A 25,524-nucleotide genomic window follows, 5' to 3' on the forward strand; every position below is an offset into this window, starting at 1 on the left:
ACCAAGATACCCTATGCTTCAGTTTTTGGTAGCTTGATGTATGCTATGGTTGCTACACGTCCTAACATTGCATTTGCAATGGGAGTGGTTAGTAAATACATGGCATATCCGAGCAAAAAGCATTGGGAAGCATTGAAGGGTATCATGAGATACCTTAAGGGCACAAAGGATTTGTGTATCTATTTTGGTAAGCAAAATTCATATGTTATCGGTTTCATGGATGCATACTATGCTAGCTATCCTGACTATAGGAAGCCTACTTCAGGATATGTGTTCATGTTCACAGGAGGAGCAGTCTCTTAGATATCTAGGCTACAAAAGTGTGTTGCACTTACTACTACTACAAACAAGAAAAGAAGAAGTTAAAGAACAAGATATTACCCTCTCTTTGTTTTTTATCCATTCATTCTCTTATATCCCTCCATCTCACTCTCTTTCTCTCTTTCTTTATTATGTTGTATGTTTATTCCCTCTCTCTCGTTCCTTCTTTTTTTTTTCTCTTCCTCTCTCTCTCTCATTTCCTTTAACAAAACATCTCTCTCTCTCTCTCTCTCTCTCTCTCTCTCTCTCTCTCTCTCTCTCTCTCTCTCTCTCTCTCTCTCTCTCTCCCCCCCCTACTACTACTACTACTACTACTGCTGCTAGAGGCATGCAAAGAGGCTTTATAGCTTTCACATCTGGTGAGAGAGCTTGGTATTACAAAGGTTCCTATCCTCCACTATGACAGTCAAAGTGCTATCATGCTAGCACAGAATCATGTCTTTCATGCAAAAACAAAGTACATACAATTGATGTATCACTTTATCATGGATGTACTTGACAGCAAGGGCATTGAGCTTGTCAAGGTACATACAAATGATAACCCTACAGACCTTCTCACAAAGGGTCTCCCAACCAAGCAATTCGCTCATTGCCAACAAAAAATGATGGGGGTTGGATAATATATGTGTATTTCCGCTTTGTACTTACGGATTCTTAGACGTTGCCTTTGGTTGGGAGGTTGTTGAGAATAAATGCTCAATGTGCCTTTTACTGTGTTTGGGTGTGAATGCACCCTTACACTTCTTGTACTTTATATATATTATCAAAAACCTAAAAAGTGATACACTAGTCTTTGTACCGAACATCAACTCTATCATGCTCACTCTCCTCTCTCCTCTCTACTACTCTCTACTCTGTGTGTGTGTGTTATCCGTCATGTTCACTCTCAGCTTAGTCAAGTCTCCATTACCTACGAGTGTAGTAAGCTTATCTCCATGCTCGATCGAGTTGCCTCCTCTCTCAAGCACTCCGGTAGCTCCATGATCCAAGGTGCAAGCTCAATCCTCAACCTCCAAGCTCCATGCTCCATTGCCATGCGGCGTGAGACAAGAGAAGAAGAAGAAGAAGAAGAAGAAGAAGAAGAAGAAGAAGAAGAGAGGAGAAGATGGAGATCTTCTCCACCACGGTCCCTCACCCTCACACACTCACTCTCTCACTCCCTCACACTCCCTCTCTCAAGCACAAGCTCAAGCAAGCAAGAACATGAAGAAGAAGAGAAGAAGAGAGCTAGTTTAGGCCACACACACAAGAATGAGCTTCTTCATTCACTTTTTGCCTTTTATATGAAACCCTAATCCCCTTTGGGCACCAATCCCTTTTTAACATGCTCGGCCATTTTAGCCTAGGTTCTCTTTTCTTATTCCCTTTCTATTTGCATTGTGCCTTCGCCCATGCCCATCTACATTTACGAATTGCACAGGAGGGAGCCTGGCGCTCTTTTACAAGGATTTAGAGTGTGCTTTTATATTTAAAATGTGTCTTTCTCTTTTGTGCTTGCCCTAAAATTTTAAGGCTTTCCTTACACATTTTGCCTTTTTTCCTCCTATTTCTTCAGTCCGCGGGCCACCTTTTTTCATATTTCCCTATGTCTTTTTAATTTTCTTTTTGCTTTCTTTGCATTGGAGTTAACATTACCCCCCTCCCAAGCCGAGTACCAATTTCATGGCACTTGCGGGCACTTGTTGATGAGGGCTTGGGTGGTTGAAGAGTTGCCATATGGGTCGATGATGGGGCTTCATGGAGATTGGATGAGGAGAAGAAGCATCACAAAATTGGATTAGAGATTGTGAAGATCGAGGATAGATTTTTGAGTGGATAATGGGGGCCTTCGATGTCGATGGTTGATCGTAGTTATTCAGTGTACGTGAAAAGGAAAAGGAAGTGCACTACCTAGTGAGTATGCCTACCTTACATGTAGTGCAGGGTGTCCATGCTAGTGAAACTGAGAGTTGGATTGAACCTCAAGGAAGCATGTGGTGTTGTCCCATACTTGAGAACCCAGTTTGTGAACATGCAAGATGTTGTAGGTGTGGCTAAGGGAGACAATTTTACCATAGGTGAGCACAAACTCCCTAAGTGTGTCCTACCCTTCATGTTCCGTAAGTGTGAACTGGGGGGACAAGAAGGGCTAGGGGGTTAAGGCACGAAGATGACCAACCAAGTCCATCGGATGCATCTAACTTGAGATCCCTAGGTGCAGTGTTTGTGGCACTCTAATATTACATGGAAAATCTCATTGTTCCTGTCCTTTTGCTTTGTGTAGGCCTTTTCTTCATTTTCTCTTTTTTTTTCTTTTTCTTTTTCTTTTTTTTAAAGATACATTGAGAGGGACCACGCTAAACATCATCCTAATGCTCTTTCGTGGTTACATTTCGAGGGGGTCTAAGAGATTTGCCAAGAATTGCATGGCTTGGCATGTAGCCCTTTGCTCTTCTGAATGTACTTGTGGCACCACAGAGAGGGGCTTGGTTCTTGTACTTGATCTTTCTCTTGTTGATTTGATTCAAAATCAGACCCTTCTTCCTAGGACCAGCTCCAATGGCTCCTGTTGAGGTGGTTGCATTTGTTGTTCTAGCTCCCCAAGTCCTAGCAAGGAGAGTTGTTATGTGGTTAAGCTAGTTGAGATTATATGAGCACTTTGCTCCTCTACTCCCAAGCCGATGTTAGGATTAGGTGCCATGGCATGGAGTCCATGTTGCAGTGCCCTCCTTCTTGTTAGCTCTAGTTTTCTTTTTAATTCTTCCAATGTCTCTTCTCCTCTTGACTGCATGACATTCAATGCTATGCTCAAGAATGTGTATTGTTGCTCCAGTATTCGTGTTTCAACAATCACGACTTTGCTTTCCACCAGGATGTGTTCACTCTCAGAATGGGCTAGCTTATAGGCTAAATCTTTGGTTCTATTTTTTCTAGAGCAATCTCCTCCTCCTCCTGTTGCCTTAGTCATTCTTCCTCCTCTTCTTGCCTTTTCCCGATTCCTCCTCCACCCTTTCCAGCTCTCTGTTTTCCTTGGAGGTGGATCGAGTTTTTCTAATGGGGATTTTGAGAGTAATCATTTTCCTCTCCCCTTGACTCGACAATTTTGAGCCTTATTGCTCATTGATTATCCTCTCACTTGAGGCTTCTTCTTGTTGTGATAGTTGGTCATTCTCCTTTTCATTAACAACTCTCTCTATGTTGTCCTGTTGTTTCTTGTGGACTTCTTCTTCCCCTTGTTCTCCTACTAAAAGTGAGATGGTTGGGCTTGCTAGGGTGGAAGAATGATGCTCCTCTTGAATTGGTGATGATAGCTCCGGGGTCTCCTCTACTAGTTCTCTTTCCACCTCCCCCAAAGCTTCATGAATGATGGCAGTTAACACTCCTCCAAAGCCTATAGTCGAAGCCTTGGAGGCAAATTGTTTCCTCTCGCACTCCATTGTGGTAGCCAGAGACTTCCCTTCTACCACCCTTAGTGTTGTGGTGGCTAGTATCTTTGCCAATGCTTGTATTGTCTTTCGAATGTAGGCATTCCAATTTACCTCATCCAAGGTATTGGGTGCAAGACTCTTCTGCAATGATACACCTAGTTTGTTTATGAGAGCATTATATCTCTGGCTTGAGAAAAGGGTGTGGACTATTTTAGCCTATAGGTGAATGGTGGGGTCCGGAATATCAACTAGGGTGATTTTGTCATTAATGTAAACCTTTTTTTTGTCCATCCCCAGCATCATGTACACATCCCTTTTTGCCCTCTTTTTCGGCTTCTGCACTAATCCCAGTGCCTTCTCCACAATTTTCAAATTAAGGGCAACTTCCACCTTTCTAGAGGTTTTGCCATGCCTGATGGTCACCGTGCCAATGTTCCTTCTTAAGTCAAAAGTTCTTAGGAATTCTATGTATCTATCGTGGTCGATTTTCTAGCCAACCTTCTCCATGTATCTGTGGAGATTGCACTAGCCAACTATTTGTCACATCGCACCTTCCTTGTTCACCAGCTCTCTCAAATTGCTAACGATGTGATACTTTAACTGGTTGTAGACTTGCATTTTAGTGGCCAATCGATACTTGTTGTGCTCTTCCTCTAAGAATGGGAGTTGGCTTGCCATCTCGAGTTCCTATCATGGCACAATAGTTTACAATTAGCTCCTTTGAAAGTACTTTTTGCACCAAAAAAAAGTTCAAGATCAAACATTATGGAATGTTGCGATGTTCCAGTAAAGGAATGGAAAATTTTATACTTCAAGCAATCCACACATTCCAAGCACAAATTTCATAAAATATTTTCTTCGAGTAACAAGTTCCCTTTATTCATCCTTTTTTGCTTTTGAACCTTTTTTCCTTTTGAAATTTGGTTTGAGGTTTTGAAGTTCAAGACATGTTTTCTTTTCCACCTTATCCCCTCCCCCCCAGGAATGATGGAAGTCCTTCCTAGGATTGGAGGATGAAGGGTTAAGGGCGTGAAAAACTTGCTTGTGGTGCTTTATTTCTTCATGAGCCAAGCATAGAACTATGGGTTATACTCTAAGCGGGGGTGACTATCCATATTTTGAGGCCTAATGCCTATTTGTGTAATGTAGGTCAAGACATCAGTTAGGAAGTCTCTAGAGTTCAACCCACAAGCAACGTGTAGTTTTTCCTCAATCAAGAGTTGATCCAAATAGGGCCATGATATGTTCCTCTAAAGGTCATTTGCATGTGATGGCCAAGACTCTAAACAAGATAGGATCCACATATGTAGGGTCGTACTTTAGTAGTTTTGACTGCGCATCTCTGCTCGATGTTGGTCATAATTTGGTAGCCCTCTTGTTCCCATTGAAGACACAAAGCATACCATTTTCGTAGAAAGGAAGAGTTAGAGTCGGCTAACTACTCTAGCTCTTCTAGCTCTTGGCTTGTTATAGAGACTTTGCTCCTGAACTATTTGATGTGATCAACCGTTGTTTACGAGCTTGCTCTCAAGAGATCTTGACGAACACAAACTCATATTCATTCCTCCCAAGTGCATAGCAAGGAGCATACTTCCATTGTTAATGTCTCATCGAGGATACCTAAGTCGACCCGTTTATAGCTCCTAGCTAACGTGGTGAATGTGGCATCCAATCATCTGATGCATGTGAGGAGGTCATCTCCCATGTTCATGGTGAGGTCTGAGGCCTGCAGGAGGTTGGGATTTGGCTAGATTAGATAACTTAGGAATTAATGTCTATGCCATGAATTGGTCAATAGGATGTTTAATGGTCAATTTTGAGATGGGTTGGTCTTGGGGCTCAAATGATGTGCTTCTTTCCACTTGTGGAGCCATTGGGATGCTAGGAGTGTCAAGTTGAGTTGGGTGGTCTAGGGGCAACTAGTTGTGGTTCTAGTTGATAGACTCATTGAGGTTCTATGGGTTTGGTGTTTTTTTGGTCAATTGGTTTTTCAATCCTCGTTGGCTTAGCATTTTTTTGAGATGAGTTGGAGGGCTTGGGTTGAGGGGCACGCATGCCACTTGTAGTCTTGGGCAACCAAATCCAGTTGTTGCCTTTGTAGTAGCCTTCATCACGCAATAGGTCTTTCGACACCCATCAGGATTTGACCATTCATCCACTTCAGTAGCATCAACTTTGCCTCCTAGGCTTAGGAACGTGATGTTCTGTGGTTAGAGTTCATGCAGTTTGGCTTAGGTGGCTACGGTTGGTGTTTGGGTACCCATTTGAGCTATTGCTCAGTGATCTTGGGTGTGGCTCCCTTAGGTTGGGGCCAGTTCATTTTGGCAAGGTGAAATAAGTCACAACCCCCCTCCTTAGACCTTGCACTTGGTTCCTCTTTCAATGGCACTACAAGCTACAATGGAGCCACGCTATCATTTTTGTTGAAAGCCGTCATATTTGAACATTGCCAATGGCAAGGTGAATGCACTACGAGCCATAATCAACATTGCAATGTGCTTGTTTCTTGAATGCTCATCCTAGATGTAATTCCTTATCAACAGCCTTGGTGTTAAGCATCATATAAAATATCATAGGTAAGCTCTCAGTCCCGATATAGACCACTATTTTGCACTTTCCCAGTAGTGATTACTACCCCCCAAATGGGTTGAGTTTTAGCATTAGTAGGCTATAGTTGTTGGGGTTGGCCAATGAGGGTCCAATGATCATGTGTAAGAATATCAAAGTCAGCTCCCTCATTAATAAGTGCATCCAAGATGTGTGTCTTCTAGTGGGAAGTTTACTGATATGCATAGGTAGGCAGGTTCTACCATTTCCTCATCCTCACCCTCTATCTTAGTGATGGTGGCTACTCTTATGTTTATAGGCAGATTCAACATTGAAGGCTCATGTGGTGGGTGCAGTGGTGTTGGTCAATTGCTAGAGCTCCTGGCCATCATGCATAGTGGTACTGATGGTGGGATCCTATTGTTGCTGAGATGGTTGGACTTTGTGGGACTCATCGATTCCCATGGCAGCATGTTTATAATCCTTCTCTTCATTTGAGAATGACAAATTGATAGTGGCTACCACATGCATCCAATCCTGCTCATCTCGAAGCAAGGGATATACTTTTTTAGTGGCCCATGGGAATCGCTAAGTTATGCATCTCCTTTCAACATGGCGGAGATGGCATCTAGGTCAACCAAAGTGTTCTTCCAAGTATCCATTTGGACCCTCATGGCTTTCAAACTATTTCCTAAGAACATTAGACCGTTGCCCCAGTCTTCTATCACTCATGTGTTCTACATCCAGGGTCGGCCTAGCAGGATATTGTAGTCCACTCCCTTCATGACTATGACATTCACTAAGAACTGGACTCCCGCTATCTTCAAGGGCTAATCTTTTAGCACCCCAAATGGTTTGACCTTCATTCCATTAGCCAGTGGGACATTAAACTTTGTAGTCTCCATAGGTGGGCTACCCCAAGCCTGTAGGACTGCATGGCTAAGCACACTGGTGCGGCTCTCATATCTACAATTCCCTTTCTTGTAGCATCTCCTAATGTGTTTACACGCAAGAATGCATGTATCTCTATGCCTTTCCAAAAGGCATTTATGTCCAAAGACTTAGGCAATGAGTTCAAGGTTAAGCTTGGTATATGTATTACTATGTCCTGGTCAGGCAAGTTGGCCACTCCAAGCTCATCGTGTCATTCTACCCACTGCTTCAACCCTTGACATAGCGCCGAGTTCTACCTAGAGCAACTCTCCCAAAGGTAGGGTCACAAGGGCCAATATCAACGTCATGAGCAAGTTGTCAACTACCTGCTTTTTGTTAGGCTCTACACTCTTTTGCCAATGATCTTGGGTAGTCTACCCACCTATGGCATCTAGGCTCTGTATATGCAGTGTTATGTGGGGTGCACATGCATCTCTTGATTTGAACTGAGTAGGCAAGACTGGTGTGCTCACACTAGAGAGCTCATCGGTCTCATCTTCACCGATATCAATGTCATGAGCAAGTTTCCAATGTCATTCTTTTCATTAGGCTCTACACTCTTTTACCAATGATCTTGGGTAGTCTACCCACCTGTGGCATCTAGGCTCTGTATATGCATTGTTACGTAGGGTGCAAATGCATCTCTTGATTTGAACTGAGTAGGAAAGACCGGTGTGCTCACACGAGAGATCTCATCGATCTTGTCTTTGATAATGGGTTCTGCATCCTTTAGGTGTGCTTGGGCTTCTCTCACCCACTCCTTAGCCTTATCCACTACTTCCAATTGGTACCTCGGATCGGGATATTCTCTAACATTGGCACTTTCTTTTTCTATTGTCTTAGTAGCAAATATCTTTGCTTCTGCATCCGTAAGTTGCTTCCCCTTTGGTTACATGGTGGCATTGTCTATCTTAAGCGTAATCTTCATCTCAAACCTCTTTTTCCTTCTTCGACGGCTTTTCTTCCCTATTGAAGCTGTGTCGAGGTTGCTAGGTTCGGGTAATGAAATACTAACCTTCTTGTGTTATGTTGCGTTCTATTCCCTAGGTAGTAAGGCTGATTGTATAGCTATGAGTATGGTAATTTCCTTGGTAGTCGGCAATGCAATGCATCATGGCCAAACCTACTGCAATTGGCACAGGGTTTGCATCTGGGATCCATGCACTCAGTTGAATGGTGGTTTCCTATGCAATGCACACATTGCACGTGAGGCCATGCAGGCCTTCTCATCACCTCTTGCAGCCTATACAACTCTAGCTTCACGTCTGCCAACTCCTAGCTCTAGTCAACACTCTTTTCCTTGTCTTGGGTGCTCTGGTTAGATCTTTCACCAATGGTCGTAGCCCTTTCTAAGGTTCTAGAGGCAGTGTTGTCTCAAGTTGTGGGTCTTGACCTCCTCTCCTTGAGTAGGTCATCCAGTCATATGGCTTCTTCAAATACCCTAGCTATCATATCCCTTTGTAGGGTTGAGTTGCTCACCAAGGCCTTGTAAAGCTCTTCACTTCTTCAGATTCCACTTATGAACACAATGAAGACTGCTTATTTGCTAGGTCACTTTGTGACTGGGATTCTCTTAAAGAGACTCCGCACATGGGTGACATAGTCTCGAATATCCTCCTTGTCCTTTTGACTAACGGTCATCAATCTAACAATGAGGTTGTCACTATATCTCACCTCAAAGAATCTCTTAATGAAGAAACTCTTGAGGTTATGAAAGTCATTGCATTCACCATTGTCTAGACTAGTATACCATGTTCGTCCTTTATCTCTTAGGAAAAGTCTAAAAGCTTTTGCACATTGAGTGAGGTCCGTGAGGCCATTAGCCTCACATACTTGCTCAAACTACTAGACAAAGCTATATTGGTCATTTTTGAGCTGATACTTATCGAAATTCTTGGCCACCACAGGTATCTTGGTCTAGTTTCTAGAATTTGAGGTGATTCCTAGTCCTACTAGCAATGAAGTTTTCAGGGATGCTCTACAATTGTGTTGTCTAAGAGCTTCTTTTAAGAAGCTCTCTTAGCATTAGGTCAACTTCTAGTGATCTCTTTCTCTCAACATTTGGTCTTGTCCTATTTTGGTAGGCAAACACTAAGACGTGTCGGACCTTGCACATTTCTATGTCTTGCTCTTGGTTATATGTGGATATTCTTAGCATTGCTTTCCTTGCCAACCTTCTCTTCTCCTCTAGATCGACTATGATGTCCTTAGCTAGTCTATTGTGATGCTCCATTTTGGTTTGCAAGTCATACTGGGCCATCAGTTTGCTGGATGTCAACTAGGAATTCTACCAAGTCAAGCTTGTCATTTTTCGAGTTGGTGGTATTTTCTAACATGTTATCAATTTCTTGGGCAACTAGGGTGTCAATCGAATTGATCAAGTCGAGGAGGACTACAACCCTAAGCAAAAATGTCATTGTTGATCCCTAAGTGGCTTGACAATTCAAGTCTCTCAGTATTTGGTGATTGGTGTCCTTGCCCATTGTTTGATGCATGGGGGTCTCCTCCTACTGGTGGGTTCATTCAGCATATCTTATCTTGCATGAATTCTTTGTTATTCAAAAAAATCCTCAATGTTACATGCACTCATATGCTGGTGGGATACTCCTTAATGTGCACTATGAGAAATCAGGATTCCAGCTTTTTCTATGCACTCCAAGTGTTTATGTGACAAAATGTGTAAATTCAATCACAATCAATATAGATCACACTTCCTTTAATCAATTTCGGCTAGTGCTAGCTCCTCCATGCAAGAAGTGGTCACTTGTAGTGGTCCACTCTAGGTCCCTACTATAAGTTTGAAGCATGCTCTAAACAGTCGTGGGTTCAAGTTATCTTTCTGGATCTCTATTGGGGTATAGTCAATGACCACAGTTGCTCTTGGACTATCAAGTCTCAACTCTCGAGTCAATTGGCTCTATTGCCCCTTTCACTCACATGGGGATCTACCAAGGTGTCCTACAGCTATAGGGCTTGGCCTCTGCTGGATCTAATGAGGTCAAAGTTTATTAGAATTTGATGTTCGATTTTCCCGTTTGATTTGTAGGCTTTTTGTCCGATTCCTAGAATCAGCCGTCCAATTCTAGGTTGTTCGAGTCTAGACTGTCCAAGTGTGATTCGTTCGAATCAGATGGTCAAACTATCTGATTTTTTGTGCCATCCGATTTTGGAATGGTTAGGGTTTGTCCAATAGGATGATCTGATTGTGTCCGATTTTGAAAATCGAATGACTTCAAGGTAGTCGAATGATCCAATTCTAGGAATCAGATGGTCTAAACTTGGTGACAAAAACTAATGTAGACCTGCCAAAGCCAATGTGTCCGGTTGCACAAATCGAAGCATTCCTTGCTTGATTGCTACTCTGCAAATGACTTGTCCAACTCCCTCTCTCTCAGCTCTGAATATAGAAATGAGCTCCCATTTTCTCTCTCTGCCTCTTAAACCCCTTGTTCTTCAGTCTTCCACTCCCCTTCTTCTCTCTTTCCTCTCTATATCCATTGAAGCCCCTTTTTCTTCCTATTTTATGCCTTGTTTACAACAGTAACCCTATTGTTTGTTTCTCTATTTTTCCTAATTTTTCCTCACCTAAATGCATCCAAATCACAAGCAATCACTTATACTAATCCCACCTACTTACCTAAATCCAAGAAACTAGACAAACTTACTTGCAAAGGAGATCAAATACCTCTTCAACTCCCTCACTTCCTACCCATCTCAAGCACTGGTTTGGGGCCAACCCTACTTCAATGCTCGATTCGAAGTGTGCAAGCACTCAAAGCTTGAATCCATTGATCCCTGCAAATGGAATGAAAATGTGGGAGCTTCTTGCTTGACTGCCAAGACCCCTGGACCACTTATTGTTTCAAGCCAAGTGCAATGGTGGCTACCTCTCACATAGCCATATGTGCTTTCACACCTAAGAGTGTAGTAAGCTTACCTCCATGCTTGATCAAGTTGCCTCCTCCCTCAAGCACTCTAGTAGCTCCATGATCCAAGGTGCAAGCTCAATCCTCAAGCTCCATGCTCCATGCTCCATTTCCGCATGCGAGTTAAGAGAAGAGAAGAGAAGAAGAAGAAGAAGAAGAAGAGAGGAGAAGATGGAGAGCTTCTCCACCATGGTCCCTCACCCTGACACTTCCTCTCTCAATCACAAGCTCAAGCAAGCAAGAACAAGAAGAAGAAGAGAAGTAGAGAGCTAGTTTTGTTCACACACAAGAATGAGCTTCTTCATTCACTTTTTGCCTTTTATACAAAACCCTAATCCCCTTTGGGCACCCATCCCTTTTTTACATCTCAGTCATTCTAGATAATATTTTCATATTTCCTTCATACTTGCATTGTGCCTTCACCCATGCACAGGAGGGACCTTGGTGCTCTTTTACAAGGATTTAGAGTGTACTTTTATATTTAAAATGCATCCTTTCTCTTGTGCACTTGCCCTAAACTTTTAAGGTTGTCCTTGTGCATTTGGCTTTTTTTCCTCCTATTGCTTTAGTCGAGTCGCCTTTTTCCATTTTCCCTATGTCTTTTTAATTTTCCTTTTTCTTTCTTTGCACTGGGGTTAACAGGGTGGCTTCCAAGTGCTGGGTATCCTCCTTTGCCACATTTTGTTCTTTTAACTAGCACGCCAATATGCAACATATGCTTGGGGTCTTTCTTTGCAAAATCATGCATACTTTTGTATCACCAAAGGCTCTTCCGAAAAAACACTCTATTTGGGAATTTTCATACACTTTGGGAATTGTCAATATAGGTAATATTTAACCACATGGTCAAATCTCCCACTTTCAAACGTGGGTTTAGATTTAGCCACATGGTCAAATCTTTACCTCTTATTTGAAAGTGGGACTTCGAAAATTCCAAAATTTCCTGATTTGGTGTTAAAAGGAGCAATCATGTATTTGGTCAAGTTACTTGCATTCATTTGTATTGCAGGGCGGTCCTCCTTTGCTTTCTTTGAGAAGCTATGCAACTCTTTGATTCTATGCACAAGCATAAACTCTTTAGAGCCTAAGTCCCAAATGTCTTTCTACTTACATATTTCCTTCTCAACAAGGTGTTTGGCAAGCCTATTCCCCTTCCTCATTTTTCTATTAGGTGGATCAAATGCATCTTTAAAAGAAGATTAAATTACCACCAACTTCAAAGAAGAGTCACCCCATCTTTCTTGTCCTCCCACCCATTTGGTAGAATCCAAAACTACTAACTAGGCACGTACTATCTTTTGTGCTATTTGAGATTGAGGAACCTTAGATTCCATTGACTTCAACAATTCTTGATGCACTAGCAAATACAGACCTCACCATATTTTGGAAACCATGCCCAAATCCCATAGTTGCATTACCCCTAGTTTGAATGTCCAACTAATTTCATCATAAGCCTTATAGAAGTCCCTGTCTATGAATCCAAAGTCCAATAAAGTTGTGTTATTGAGCAAAAACTTAATGCATTAGGCTAATGCTTTGGCCAATATCTTGTACGCTAAAAGAACATTGAATATTTGTTTCTACATCTAACACCTAGTTCATTCATTCTTCTACACTGAGCTATTCCTCCTCCCAATATCTCAAGTCATATCCACTATGAAAGGCACACAGTTCAATTATACTAAGATCAATCAACAACAGTATAAAGATTTGTAAACCATTCACATTCATTGTGGCTTAAAACCATCGTCCACGTTAGTAAGTCCAAAATCATTCCTCACCTTCACCATCACGAGCCACATATCCATCAATGACAACCATTGCTCCTCCATCAAATTACACCACTCAAGTCCCAACATTCCACATCTACAATGCCATTTGCAATATGCAACATTTGGTGGCAAGTACCAAGGGGCTAGTACTCATCTAAGAGGGGAAAAACATAACTAAATTTACCAAATTTAAATCTGCTAAATATAAATATGAAAAATGATAAAAATGGTAATCAATCAAAAATAACATTTGCTACACTTACAAATATAAAGGGAGCCCCCAAGGGAAATCATTTTCATAAGCTACATTAAATAATTATTGCCATAAATAAGAACTACTAAAAGTAATAAGTGACAAAACTAGCAATTGAAAATAGCAAGTCATGAACATCCATAAGCAAGCCCAACTATCATGAGAGAAGTTCATGCCACATATATAAGAACTACAAGCATGTAGAAGAGAGATAACTAGACTTGAGAGTGAACAAGGGTTGAGGCTCCACACTTAGGAAATCCTATGTATGTAACATTAAAATAAACTAGGTGCTACATACCTAGATTCTCATAGTGCTTCGCAATGAGGTTTGAAAGATCATTTCATGACAAGAAGGTTCATTGGAGGTTGGCATAAGAAACATAACCCAAACATTGAAAGCTTTGGCAATTTAGACTAATACAATGTTGAATGCATGAAAATTCAATATATAAGGATGTGGCACTTGCTACTATATATGAAGTAGACCAATATTAACAAGATCAAGACTAAACTATATCTTGAATAAAACCTTATGACCATTTCTCAAAGTTTCACAAAGATAAACACATTTAATGATTATTTCTATTCACATTGAGCCTATCATAGCACTCATATGGTCCTCACACACTCAACCAATAACATTGCATAAATTTGACAATCCATGAAATATATCTAAAACAACTCCTCCTCCTCCTCCTCCTCCTCCTCCTCCTCCTCCTCCCTCCCTCCCTCCCTCCCTCCCTCCCTCCCTCCCTCTCTCTCTCTCTCTCTCTCTCTCTCTCTCTCTCTCTCTCTCTCTCTCTCTCTCTCTCTCTCTCTCTCTCTCTCTCTCTCTCTCTCTCTCTCTCTCTCTCTCTCTCTCTCTCTCTCTCTCTCTCTCTCTCTCTCTCTCTCTCTCTCTCTCTCTCTCTCTCTCTCTCTCTCTCTCATAATTAATAACATATGTACACAATTATATATGTATAATATGCTAATTGAAGAATAATTATACATCTTTTATTAATAATTAACTATTAATATCCAATCAATTATATAAATGATTAATAGTTATAATATTATAATAATTAATACAAATAATAAATAAAATATAAGCATCCTTAATAATTATTAGTTAAAATAATAGTATATTGATTGATATTATAGATTATAGTTATACATTAAACATAGATACATTAAATTATTTTTCAAATTATTTTATACATATATAGTATACATCTTTTATTATGTAATATAAACATTAATTATACATATATGTATTCATTATAAGTTAAGCATAATTTATGTAATAATATTTAATAACTAATTATTAATACATTATCAATGTGTGTGTGTGTGTGTGTGTGTGTGTGTGTGTGTGTGTGTGTGTGTGTGTGTGCGCGCGCGTGTGCGTGTGCGTGTGCGTGTGCGTGTGCGTGTGCGTGTGCGTGTGCGTGTGCGTGTGCGTGTGTGCGTGTGTGTGCGTGTGTGCGTGTGTGTGCGTGTGTGTGTGTGTGTGTGTGTGTGTGTGTGTGTGTGTGTGTGTGTGTGTAAATTTGTGTGCTCTCTCTCCCTCTCATCATTTTTATTTTCTATCCTTTCTTTTTCTTTATATTATATCTCATATTTTTTCACCTTGTATGTGTGCATGTGTATATATGTGTATGCACCTATTTGTATGCATTTGTGTGTGTGTGTGTGTATGTGTGTGTGTGTGTGTGTGTGTGTGTGTGTGTGTGCTCTCTCTCTCTCTCTCTCTCTCTCTCTCTCTCTCTCTCTCTCTCTCTCTCTCTCTCTCTCTCTCTCTCTCTCTCTCTCTCTCTCTCTCTCTCTCTCTCTCTCTCTCTCTCTCTCTCTCTCTCTCTCTCTCTCTCTCTCTCTCTCTCTCTCTCTCTCTCTCTCTCTCTCTCTCTCTCTCTCTCATATATGTTTACATGTGTATGAGCATGTTTGTATATATGCATACATATATGTATGCATTTGTACATATGTCCACACATGCATGTATATGTGTGCATATTTTATTCATATCTTTTTATAGTCTATGCACATTTGTGTATGGTTTTAGAGGATATATACGTTCAACTACTAAAATTATTATCTCATCCCATAATGTTCAATTTTTAAATATTTAACTATTTTTCTATAGTGTATGTCCATTTGTGGATGTTTTTAGAGTATATACACATTATATGCACATGTTCAATAATTTTAAAAAAGAAATTCATAGAGAGAGAGAGAGAGAATCACATACAAATTTTCAAAGACTCGCCTTTTTCCTTTTCTATATTCAATTAAAAAAGAGAAAGAGAGTGAGTATGCACATGTGCATGTGTGGGAAAGATTATAGAAAATAAATATAACTCCCACTCACCCTTCAAGAAGTAGCCATCTTTATTTCTTGAGCACCAAATTCCTTCTCCTTGTGCCACATAGGCTGGGAAGCCTTTTGGTTAGTTCAAGATCCCAAGGCAAAGCTCTCAATAATATATCAAATACATAGAATCTCTGATTTATGTGTGCATTTTGAGTGTGCAAGCTCTCTCTTTAGCTTCTTGCTTCCACCATAGCTTGTGAGAGAGAGAGAGAGAGAGAGAGAGAGAGAGAGAGAGAGAGAGAGTGTGTGTGTGTGTATGTGTGTGTGTGTGTGTGTGTGTGTGTGAGAGACTTGGAGAGATAGCCATATTCATGTTTGGATATTGAAATAGACTCAGAGAGTGGGGGATGGCAAAGGAGAAGCCTTTTCTCCTATGTTGCTCTTCTAACTCCTATTGATGACATGGAATGGATCAAGTTGACAATGATCAAGAGCTAGACACACTAGAACCATCACTTAGATTGTGTAGCCATCTACTTTAACTAAGGCCTATAATGAAGAGAAAGTACCTCGGTGGTCCTAAGTACACACATCACTACTAATTGACTCAACTTGGCCATTTACATGTGGATAATTGGCCATGGCCATTTACAAAGTGACAATCTCTTTTAATTGTCACTTTCAAGGCAAGTGGCTATCATGGCATACATCAAACTACCCAAACTGTAGATGCATAAGGGATCTTGGTCATCTTGACCTTTTGCTCATCTGACAAGGGACAATAGGCTTGATTAACCTTCACATGGAAAGGTAAAGGATAGCCAATAGGCTTAACATCCTACATATAGAATCATTTAAGTGCCTTCTATATGTACACTTGCTATGATAAGTAAAGGAGCCCTTAGAGTGATTGCACTTAATAGGCATACCAAGATTATGTGAGGCCTACCCCATGTCCTTCATCTCAAAGCTCTTCTTGAGCTATGTTTTCAAAGTATTCAGCTCATCACAAGCTCTCCTAGCAATCAACATATCATCCACATAAAGTACCAAGATAATAAGGTTTCCATCACGATCATTCTTCAATTAAAGACATGAATCCATATCACTATGAGTATATCCCTGCTTTTATTGTTAAGAAACATGAATCTAGAGCTAGATTAGCTAAGGTGGACATAGTCCATAGACACAAAACATGAGTGGAACAAGAAGATTATGACTCAAGTGAATTAGGTTCAAAGATTGATCAACTTGGTCTCATAAACATTGTCTTGAGAGATACAAAAGAAATGTATTATTTCATTTAAAATGAGAGCTAAGTGCATGCTTATATAGCTTTTGGGTAGCTCCACCTTCCTTCACTATACTTATGGGATTCTATGGCTCTCTTCTAGACCACACATCATTTGTCTTATTTTCCAACACATTCCCTAGGTACTTGCTTAAGGCCATAAAGGCTCTTTCTTAACTTGCACACTAGGTGTTCCCTACCCTTTCATATAAAGTCCTTAGACGACTACATAGAGATATCCTCCTACAAGGCCCCTTTAGAAAAGCCATTTTCACATCCATTTGATAAAGGTCCAAATCTAACTGCGCAACCAAGGCCAAGATCAATTGTAGGGTAGTCATCTTAACTGCAGGAGAAAAGACTTCATCAAATCCAACACCATGCTCTTCCTTAAAATCCTTAGCAACTAACCTAGCCTTGTATATTAGCTTGGGGTGTCAATGAGTACTCTTCAACACATACATCCACTTGCAAGGCAATGCATGCTTCCCATTGGGAAAAGTAACCAAATATCATGTATGATTTTTTAATAGTGAATTAGACTCAAACTACATGGCCCTCTCCCAAGTTTGACTATCACCTCTACACATGGTCTCCTCATAAGTAAGAAGCTCGACAAAATCTACCACCATAACATAGCCACAGAGGGCACAAAACTGATCAAGTTGACATCTATCTCTAGTAGGCTATCTCAAAACATGCTATGGGGCCTATACATCCTATCCAACAACATGATCATGGACCATTGGAGCATCAACAGCAGGCTATCTAGTTGGCTATATGGCAATAGGAGGCTCCTCTTGAAAGATCTCCATATATGCCTCAACTATATACTCGAGTTGTTTAAGCATCTTCTCCTCATGGAAAACAACATCATGGTTATGGATGATCCTCCAAGCTTGCAAATCCCATATGCAATAGCCGTCTCACCTGCATCCCCCATAACCAACAAAGACACATTTCACTGACTTAAGATCTAGCTTATTGTGTTTATCCTTGGGTACATGGAAAAAAACCTCACATCCAAAGACTCTGAGATGCACATATGAGGGAGGTTTTCTAGACCATACCTCCAATAGCAATGCATGGGGATTTGTTGATCAAATGTATGGCAATGATAACTACCTTAGCCTAAAAATGTTGTGATAAGCCTAGCTACTAAGCATATTGCAAACTCTTTCCTAAATGGTCATGTTCATGCACTCAGCAACACCACTCTGAGGTGGGGTGTATGGGGCAGTCAACTGACGTTGAAAACCCCTCTCATCACAAAACTACTCAAATGCTTTAGAAACATATTCACCCCCATTACCAAACCTTAGGCATTTTAGTCTATACCCGAACTGGTTCTCAACAAGAGGAAGCTAATGTTGAAAGGTAGACAAGACATTCAATTTTTGCTCATTGCAATGAATCGAAAACACATTCTTTTATTAGGATATGCGCAGACCTTATGCGAGTAATAATCAATAAGCATACTAAAATACATTCGCACCACCCAATTATTGACAGGGCATGGAACCACATATATAAAAGTGCACAAGAGCCAGAGACTCACCCCATGTGTGTAATGCCAAACTTCTTATGAGAATTGTGTGTGTACCTACCATAAAGACAATGGTCACAAGAATTAAAACATTTATAATCAAGCAACAAAAGTTATTGCAAATGAGTAAGCATTTTCAATCCCTTTAAGGGCATGTGCCCAAGGTGATAATGCCATGCCATAAAGATACATGCGGTATGTCAATCACAACCAAAATACAATCAATGAATCGAGATACAAATAAAGAATAGAGGCTACCAACCTTGGAATCTCAAGCAAAAACAAGATTCTCATGGGCAATCTTCCATGTGAAATCACCAAAAGATACTGTTAACCCTCAAACAGTAGATGGAAAAGCCAAAAAATCTAAAGCAAAAGACAAGGCCAAGGAAAAAGTGAAACAGATGACAAAAGCGTGCCAAGAAGAATCCCGAAACACAAGAAGTGTAGAAAAGTCCTAAATCAAGGAAAAAGGTGCACGAGAAAAAGCACGAGTCTATACTTTTGTAAAAAAGTACAAGGCACACCATGATTTATTTTAAGAGTGTCGGACACTCACCCGTGCAATTTGTAAAGGCGGTTGGGCGGTAGGAAGGAAGCTAGGAATATAGAAGAACAATGGGACAAAGGGCCTAGGCAACAACCAGCCATGTAAAAAAGGGGATAAGGGGATGACCGCCCAAAAGGGATTTAGGGTTTTGTATATAAAGTTGAAAAGTGAATGAGATGCTCATTCTTTTGTGTGGCAAAAAGATTCTTCTCTTCTTCTTGCCTTCTTACTTGTGCTTGAGAGAGGGAGTGAGTGAGTGTGAGGGAGTGAGGGAGTGAGTGCGTGAGAGTGAGGGATCGAGGAGAAGAAGTGCTTCATCTCCTCTCTTCATCTTCTTCTCTTCTCTACTCTTCTCGTCTTTCACCGCTATGGAAGAGGATGGAGCTTGTTGGAGAGGGATTGAGGCTTCTTGAGCTTTCCTCAAGGATCGTGGAGCTATCGGCGTGCACGGGAGAGGAGGGTACTCAATCAGGCATCAAGATAAGCTCACTACACCCCATAGGTAGGGAGGGTGCGTTGGCTATGTGAGAGGTAGCCATGGCCGCACGGCTTGAAATGCTTGACCAATAAGCGGTCCATAGGTCTCGGGCATTGAGCTTGTAGCTCCCTTCATTTTGGTTCCATTTGCCGAGACTAACGGAATCGAGCCTTGAGCATTGCACGCTTCGAATCTAGCATGGAGGTAGGGTTTTCAACCCAAACCGGTGCTTGAGATAGATAGGAGATTTAGGTGGTTTGATCTTTGGAACAAGTATTTTGGTTTTTGTTGAGTAGGCAAGTAGGTAAATCAACCTCAACCACTGTTTTTGATTTTTGTTGCGCTTGGATAGGATTAGGACCAAGGAAATATGAAAAACAAAAGGGTTTTCTGCTGCTGAAAACAAGCTAAAAACTGGGAGAAAGGGGCATAAAATCTAAATCTTGAGTAGATGGGTGCAAGAGGGGCACCCATAAGGTTGAAGGAGACTTGAGCAGGGCAATAAGAGGCTGAAAGGTTCAGGGGAGGCTTCATTTTGCAATTAGACATTGAGAGAGAGAGAGAGAGAGTGTGTGTGTGTGTGTGTGTGTGTGTGTGTGTGAGTGCAGGTACAGAAGGGGTTTGATGATATCGTTTTACTCTCACCCAGCCTTTCTAGGTATTCCTTAACCTTCTCTGAGTTGTGCTTGTTTGATCTGGAAACTTGAAGCTTGTGCCAAGACCCCCACGCATAGCATTTGTCACTCGTGCCCTCGCGACTGTGCTGCGATAAACGCAGTCAGACCGGGCTGCAGGTGTTTGAGTCCCAAAATTGGACACTCAGACTGTCCGACTCTCGGAGTCGGACCATTCGACTCTACTAGTCGAACCGTCCAACTCGGACGCACCACTTTAGACTTGGACCACCTGGTCCAATCGGACCAACTACGCAATCAGACCATCCGACTCTTCTAGTTAGACCCTGCCACGTGGAAGTAGGACCCATTTTGAGACTCGGACCGCCTGGTCCGATCAAACAGTCCGACTTGGACAATGGGACCACCTAGAATCGGACCACCATGGCAAAACCTTTTAAATTGGTAAGTGAGCCACCTCCTCAAGCCAAGGCCACTCCTAACACATCCCCAAACACCCCTGAGTACCTAACCCGGCTCTCAGAAGCCAGAAATTGGAGAAACCACACCTAAGCAGCCTAGAGTCAACCTCTAGTAGCAGGCCGTAGAACAAACAAGACTTAGAGCTAAAACTAACCCTCAAATTCCAATCCGGCCTTGACGAGGTGTAGAGTGTGCAGCATAGACCCTAGACAATACAGGAGAACAACCAGGAAATGTGGTTAGAGCCATATTAGGCTATGAACAAAAGGGGAAAAAGCGAGAACCCAAGCTGATTTCATCATTTAAAGTGCACTAAAATGGAGAAAGCCTAATTTGGCACTGTACACCGGAAAGCACTAAGCACAAGTGTGAATAAAATTGGCATCTGCTTTTAATAACAAGGAACTCACATAGAATCATAATAATTCAAAGAACCCACCAGTAGGAGCAGACCCTAAGACGTAGTTGGATGCCACAGAGCCCCGTTAATAGGACCCTGAAGACCTCGAAGAGTTTGAAGATGACAGGATTGAGGGAAAGTCACTACTTGAGCTGATTGGACTGATCGACAACTTGGTGGAGTGAGAGGCTCCAAAAATGTTAGGAGTAGACGTAGACCGAGAGGGTGACCAACTGGACTTGGGCAAGTTCCCAATTGAATTGCAGCGTATGGTCGACCAATACAATCGGCTAACAAGGACCGTGATCCACGGCAGACCGATCGAGGAAGTAGTTACAAGCCTTGAAGAAGAGAGGAAGGCAACTAGGAAAGCGCTGTAGAGCATCACGACGTATAACCGCGAGGAAAGGACGAGGAAATCACGGCAAGACTTAGAGGTGCACGAGACACAACACATTCTAGCCTTAGTTGGTAAGGCCACAACAGGGCCGAACACAGAGAGGGAGAGGGAGCTAGAGACAAACCTGACATTGAGCGAGCTTGTCACCAAGCGGCTCATAGACAACACGGCTGCAGAACAGAGTGCAACTGCGCTAGCCATCTCTTTGCTCACAGGCTTAGGAGTCACGCAGGGGGCAAGGAGCCACAACAAGATCCCTGCAATGGCCAAGCAATTGAACAAGTACCAGCCCAGCAATGACCCCTATAGTTTCATGGAGCAGTTCGAGCAGGTTTGTGAAGCCAATGGTCTCACGAACCTTGCCCAACGCTTGCAGGCTTTTGGGATTTGCTTGGGTGATAAAGGAAGGACGTCGTACACCAGCCTAGATGCAGCAGAGCAAACAAACTTCAATCTCCTGAAGGATCTCTTCATCAAGAGATTTTCAGAGACAGGATATTCAAACAACCTCATAGTCCGACTGATGAATGTCAGTCAAAAGGACAAAGAGGACATTAGAGACTACATCACTCATGTATATAGCCTGTTTAAGAGAATCCCTACCACCGAACGACCAAACAAGAGAGCAATCTCTATCATTTTTATAAACGAAATTCGCAGCGAGGAACTTTACAAGGCATTGGCAAGCAACTCGAGCGTGTAGAGAGATGTGCTCGCTAGGGTTTTCAATGAGGCAATAAGGGTAGATGGCCAACTTAGGGAGAGAAGCGCTAGAAGCTCAAATCGAGATGGCTCTTGTCAAAAAACCACAGAGAAAGCCACAAGCTATAGCGAGAGATCAGCCCCTGACATGTAGGATAAGGGCAAGAGCACGGCACAAGACCAAGAGCTAGCCAAAGTCAGGATGGAGCTAGCACAGATGGAGCTAGCACGGTTGCAGGAGTTGGTAAAGAGACCCACTAGACCGTATGTCCAGTGTTGTGTGCACTGTGGAGGCAACCACACCCCTGCCGAGTGCCAGGATCCAAGATCTAGGCCTTGTGCAAATTGCGAAAGGTTTGGCCACAACACAATGCATTGTCAATTGCCAAGAAGGATTCCTTATGCGCAGCAGTACAACTCACCATACTACGGGAATAGGCCACCTAAATTCTTCTAAAGAGGAGCCCCATTGGCCCTTCCAGCACCTAATGATGCAAAATTGGCCATTCCTAGATTAGAGATCAATCCCACGGGCATACTCAGACCGCCTGGACCCTTCGTGACACATCCACCGAGTGACACTCCCATCCACTACGTGGAAGAGCCCAATGATGAGGAGTCATATGTGAACCCTTACATCTCGTATGATGAAGAGGGTAATCCGGTCCTCATGGACTATCGACCTATGCTAGTGATGGCATTAGGAAGGGGAAGAGGCAAAGGTTTTTCAGGGCCAACCCAAGACCTAGTCACGTGCTGGATTTGTGGTCACCTTGGTCACATATCGACATGATGCCCAAAAAAAAAGTAGGCTAATAGGGAGAGAGCTAATCTCAGGTGTGTCGAGTGCGGCATCACCCATCTCTTTAGGGAATGCCCTAGACAAAAGCCGTCCTCAAGCTCAAGCAATGTACCATCAATACCTTTTGGGTTGTTTGGCATTGAGACATTTGATAGCAAGGATACACCCATCCCGCTACATGTCATGACACGTGCACAAACGCGGTAGGCTAGCATATCACTACCTAGGCCTAGCAACCTAGATGCTACCTCAATAGGGAAGAAGAGTCATAGACGGAGAAAGAAGAAAACCGACGCTAAGATCACTCTCAAAACTGATGGTGGAAAGACGGCGCTAGTGAGTGGCAGGAAGGTAACTAATGCTGAGACCGAAACCACAGCTCCAAAAATAGCAGAGAAAGAGAGTGCTAAGGTAGGGGAGTACCCCCGCCCAAAACACCAATTAGAAGCAATTGAAAAGGTCAAGGAGTGGGTAAAGGAAGCCCAAGAGAACCTAAAGGATGTTGAGGCCATCATAGAAGATGGAACTGAGGACTTCTCTAGTGTGAGCACCCCAATCTCACCCTCTCGACCAAGGTCAAGATATGCACCTATGCCACAGGCAGCACCACCCAAGAGAAGCTTAGGAGCCATGGGCCAGCAAAACACCCAATGTCAATGGCCTAGAGTTATGGGAATGGAGGAGAGACAAATAACGAGTAACCTCCTCACGACATTAGTAACCACCCCAGTAACCCTAAGCCTAGAAGACCTGCTTAGGCAACATTCGACGCTTTGGCTAGAACTGAAGCACTGGGTGGAGGAACCAACTGAGTAGACTGCTGCTGCTGACCTACATGAGCATGATGTAGTCACACAGATACCGAGCTTGACACTAGTTAGTGCCTAAATCTCTGCATGTAAATGCTTTTTGGGAGGGCAGCAAGATGCACGATGTGCTACCTATCCTGGCCCTAGGAGACATGACACAGAAAGGAATTGTAGACACGGGCGCAGGGGTTAGTGTCTTGAGCCACACAGTCTTGCAGGCCTGGGGAAACCCTCTCGTCGAGATTACTAGGTTCAACATCACACTAGCAAATGGAATGAAGGTAAGGCTGTTCGGAGTTTTAAAGAATTGGCCAGTGAAGATTGCAAGTTTCCAGTTCTCTGTACACTTCATTGTTATGAAAGGAGTGGACTACGACATCCTGTTAGGCCAACCCTAGATGAGGAATGCATGAGTCATCGAGGACTGGGGCAACGGTCTAATCTTCCTAGGGAATCGGAAGGAAGCAGTAAGGGTGGAGATGGATACCTAAAAGACGACACATGTTGATCTAGATGCCATCTCAGCCACATTGAGGGGTGACACGCAACCAACCACATCGTATGGCCCGTTGACCAAGTATATCCCCTGCCCTGAGGATGAGTGGGATTGGATGCATATCCTTGCAACCATCGATCTCCCATTCTCAGACAATGAGGAGGAGTAGAAGCAAGCCGAACAAGTCATGTGCATGCCAGATGAGGAATACTTAGTACCACTCTGCATGATGGCAAGGAGTGTGTGTGGTCGGCCCAAACCTATCACTTTCCATGTCCCAAATAATAAGCTAGAACTCCAGGAGACCCTAGAGTATTTGACAGGCAAATTGGAGGGCAATCCTTCTGCTAATCTCTTGCCCCTCAGAGACCTCCTGGGTGAGCACAAGTGAAAGTGGACCAAAGTTCACGACCCGAACTTACTATACAATTGGGCTCTAGTCATCACCGACGAGAAAGAGGCTAAAATGGAGGACCCAAGAGACAAGGAGTAGTCAGGGAGTGATGGTTCTGACAATGAATATGACGATTGTTCCTTCATCAGTGAGGAGAGCAAGGAGGAAATGGATACCGTGGAGTACGATACTGATGAAAGGGTGATAGAGCAGATAAGAGCAAACTCCATGCCCCAAGAAAGGAATGCATATGAGATCAAGAGAGGAGTTATGAGATTGGATTGTGATCGCTCTTGGTTGGAACACATAGGGAGAGTGGATGATGAGCAGGCTGGAATTGCCAAACCACCAGTGGTACATGTGTTTAGGACAAACGCACCTACTGACTACAACCACCCGGGGAGACTCCTTCCTCTAGTGAGGGCTATGAGTTCAACTTGGAGTCTGAAGTCAATACGGAGAGCAACCCTCAAATACCCATGCCATCCAAAACCGAACGCACCAAGGGGGACTTGCCAATCCACCTAAGGTGCAATCGGCTAAAGGAGGAAAGAAGGAAATGAACAAAAGAGTCAGATGCAAAACGACAGAAGAAATCGCAAGACCTACCCAAACACTTCACTAAGTTCAAGAAGGGTGACAGAGTGGTGGTCCTACTAGGAGCAAAGAGGCAGAGCCAGACCAACGAGCCTATTGAAGGACCGGCCAAGGTCAAGGAAGTCAACCTGGTAGGGGAAGGTGAGAAGCCTCAACCTATATTCATAGCAAACGACCTGACCAAGGATGAGGAGGCTAGCCTTTTTGTCTCCTATGAGAGTACATGGACGTGGTTGCATGGTCTGTGGATGAACTTAAGGGAGTTGACCCCAGGGTAGTGACCCACAACATCCATATGGTCCCTGATACTATCCCTGTAAAACAATGCCCTTATCCCATGAATCCAAACAATGCCCATGTAGTAAAAGAGGAGATTGATAAACTCTTGAGAGCAGGATTCATCTACGAAATAGAGCACATGGACTGGGTATCACCAATAGTGATCGTTATAAAGAAAAACGAAAAGATCTGAGTGTGTGTCAACTGCAAGAAAGTCAATGCCGCCAC

Source organism: Lygodium microphyllum, chromosome 26, assembly GCF_053477565.2.
Source record: "Lygodium microphyllum isolate KBCC chromosome 26, Lygodium_microphyllum_v1.1.10, whole genome shotgun sequence".
Classification (NCBI taxonomy): domain Eukaryota; kingdom Viridiplantae; phylum Streptophyta; class Polypodiopsida; order Schizaeales; family Lygodiaceae; genus Lygodium; species Lygodium microphyllum.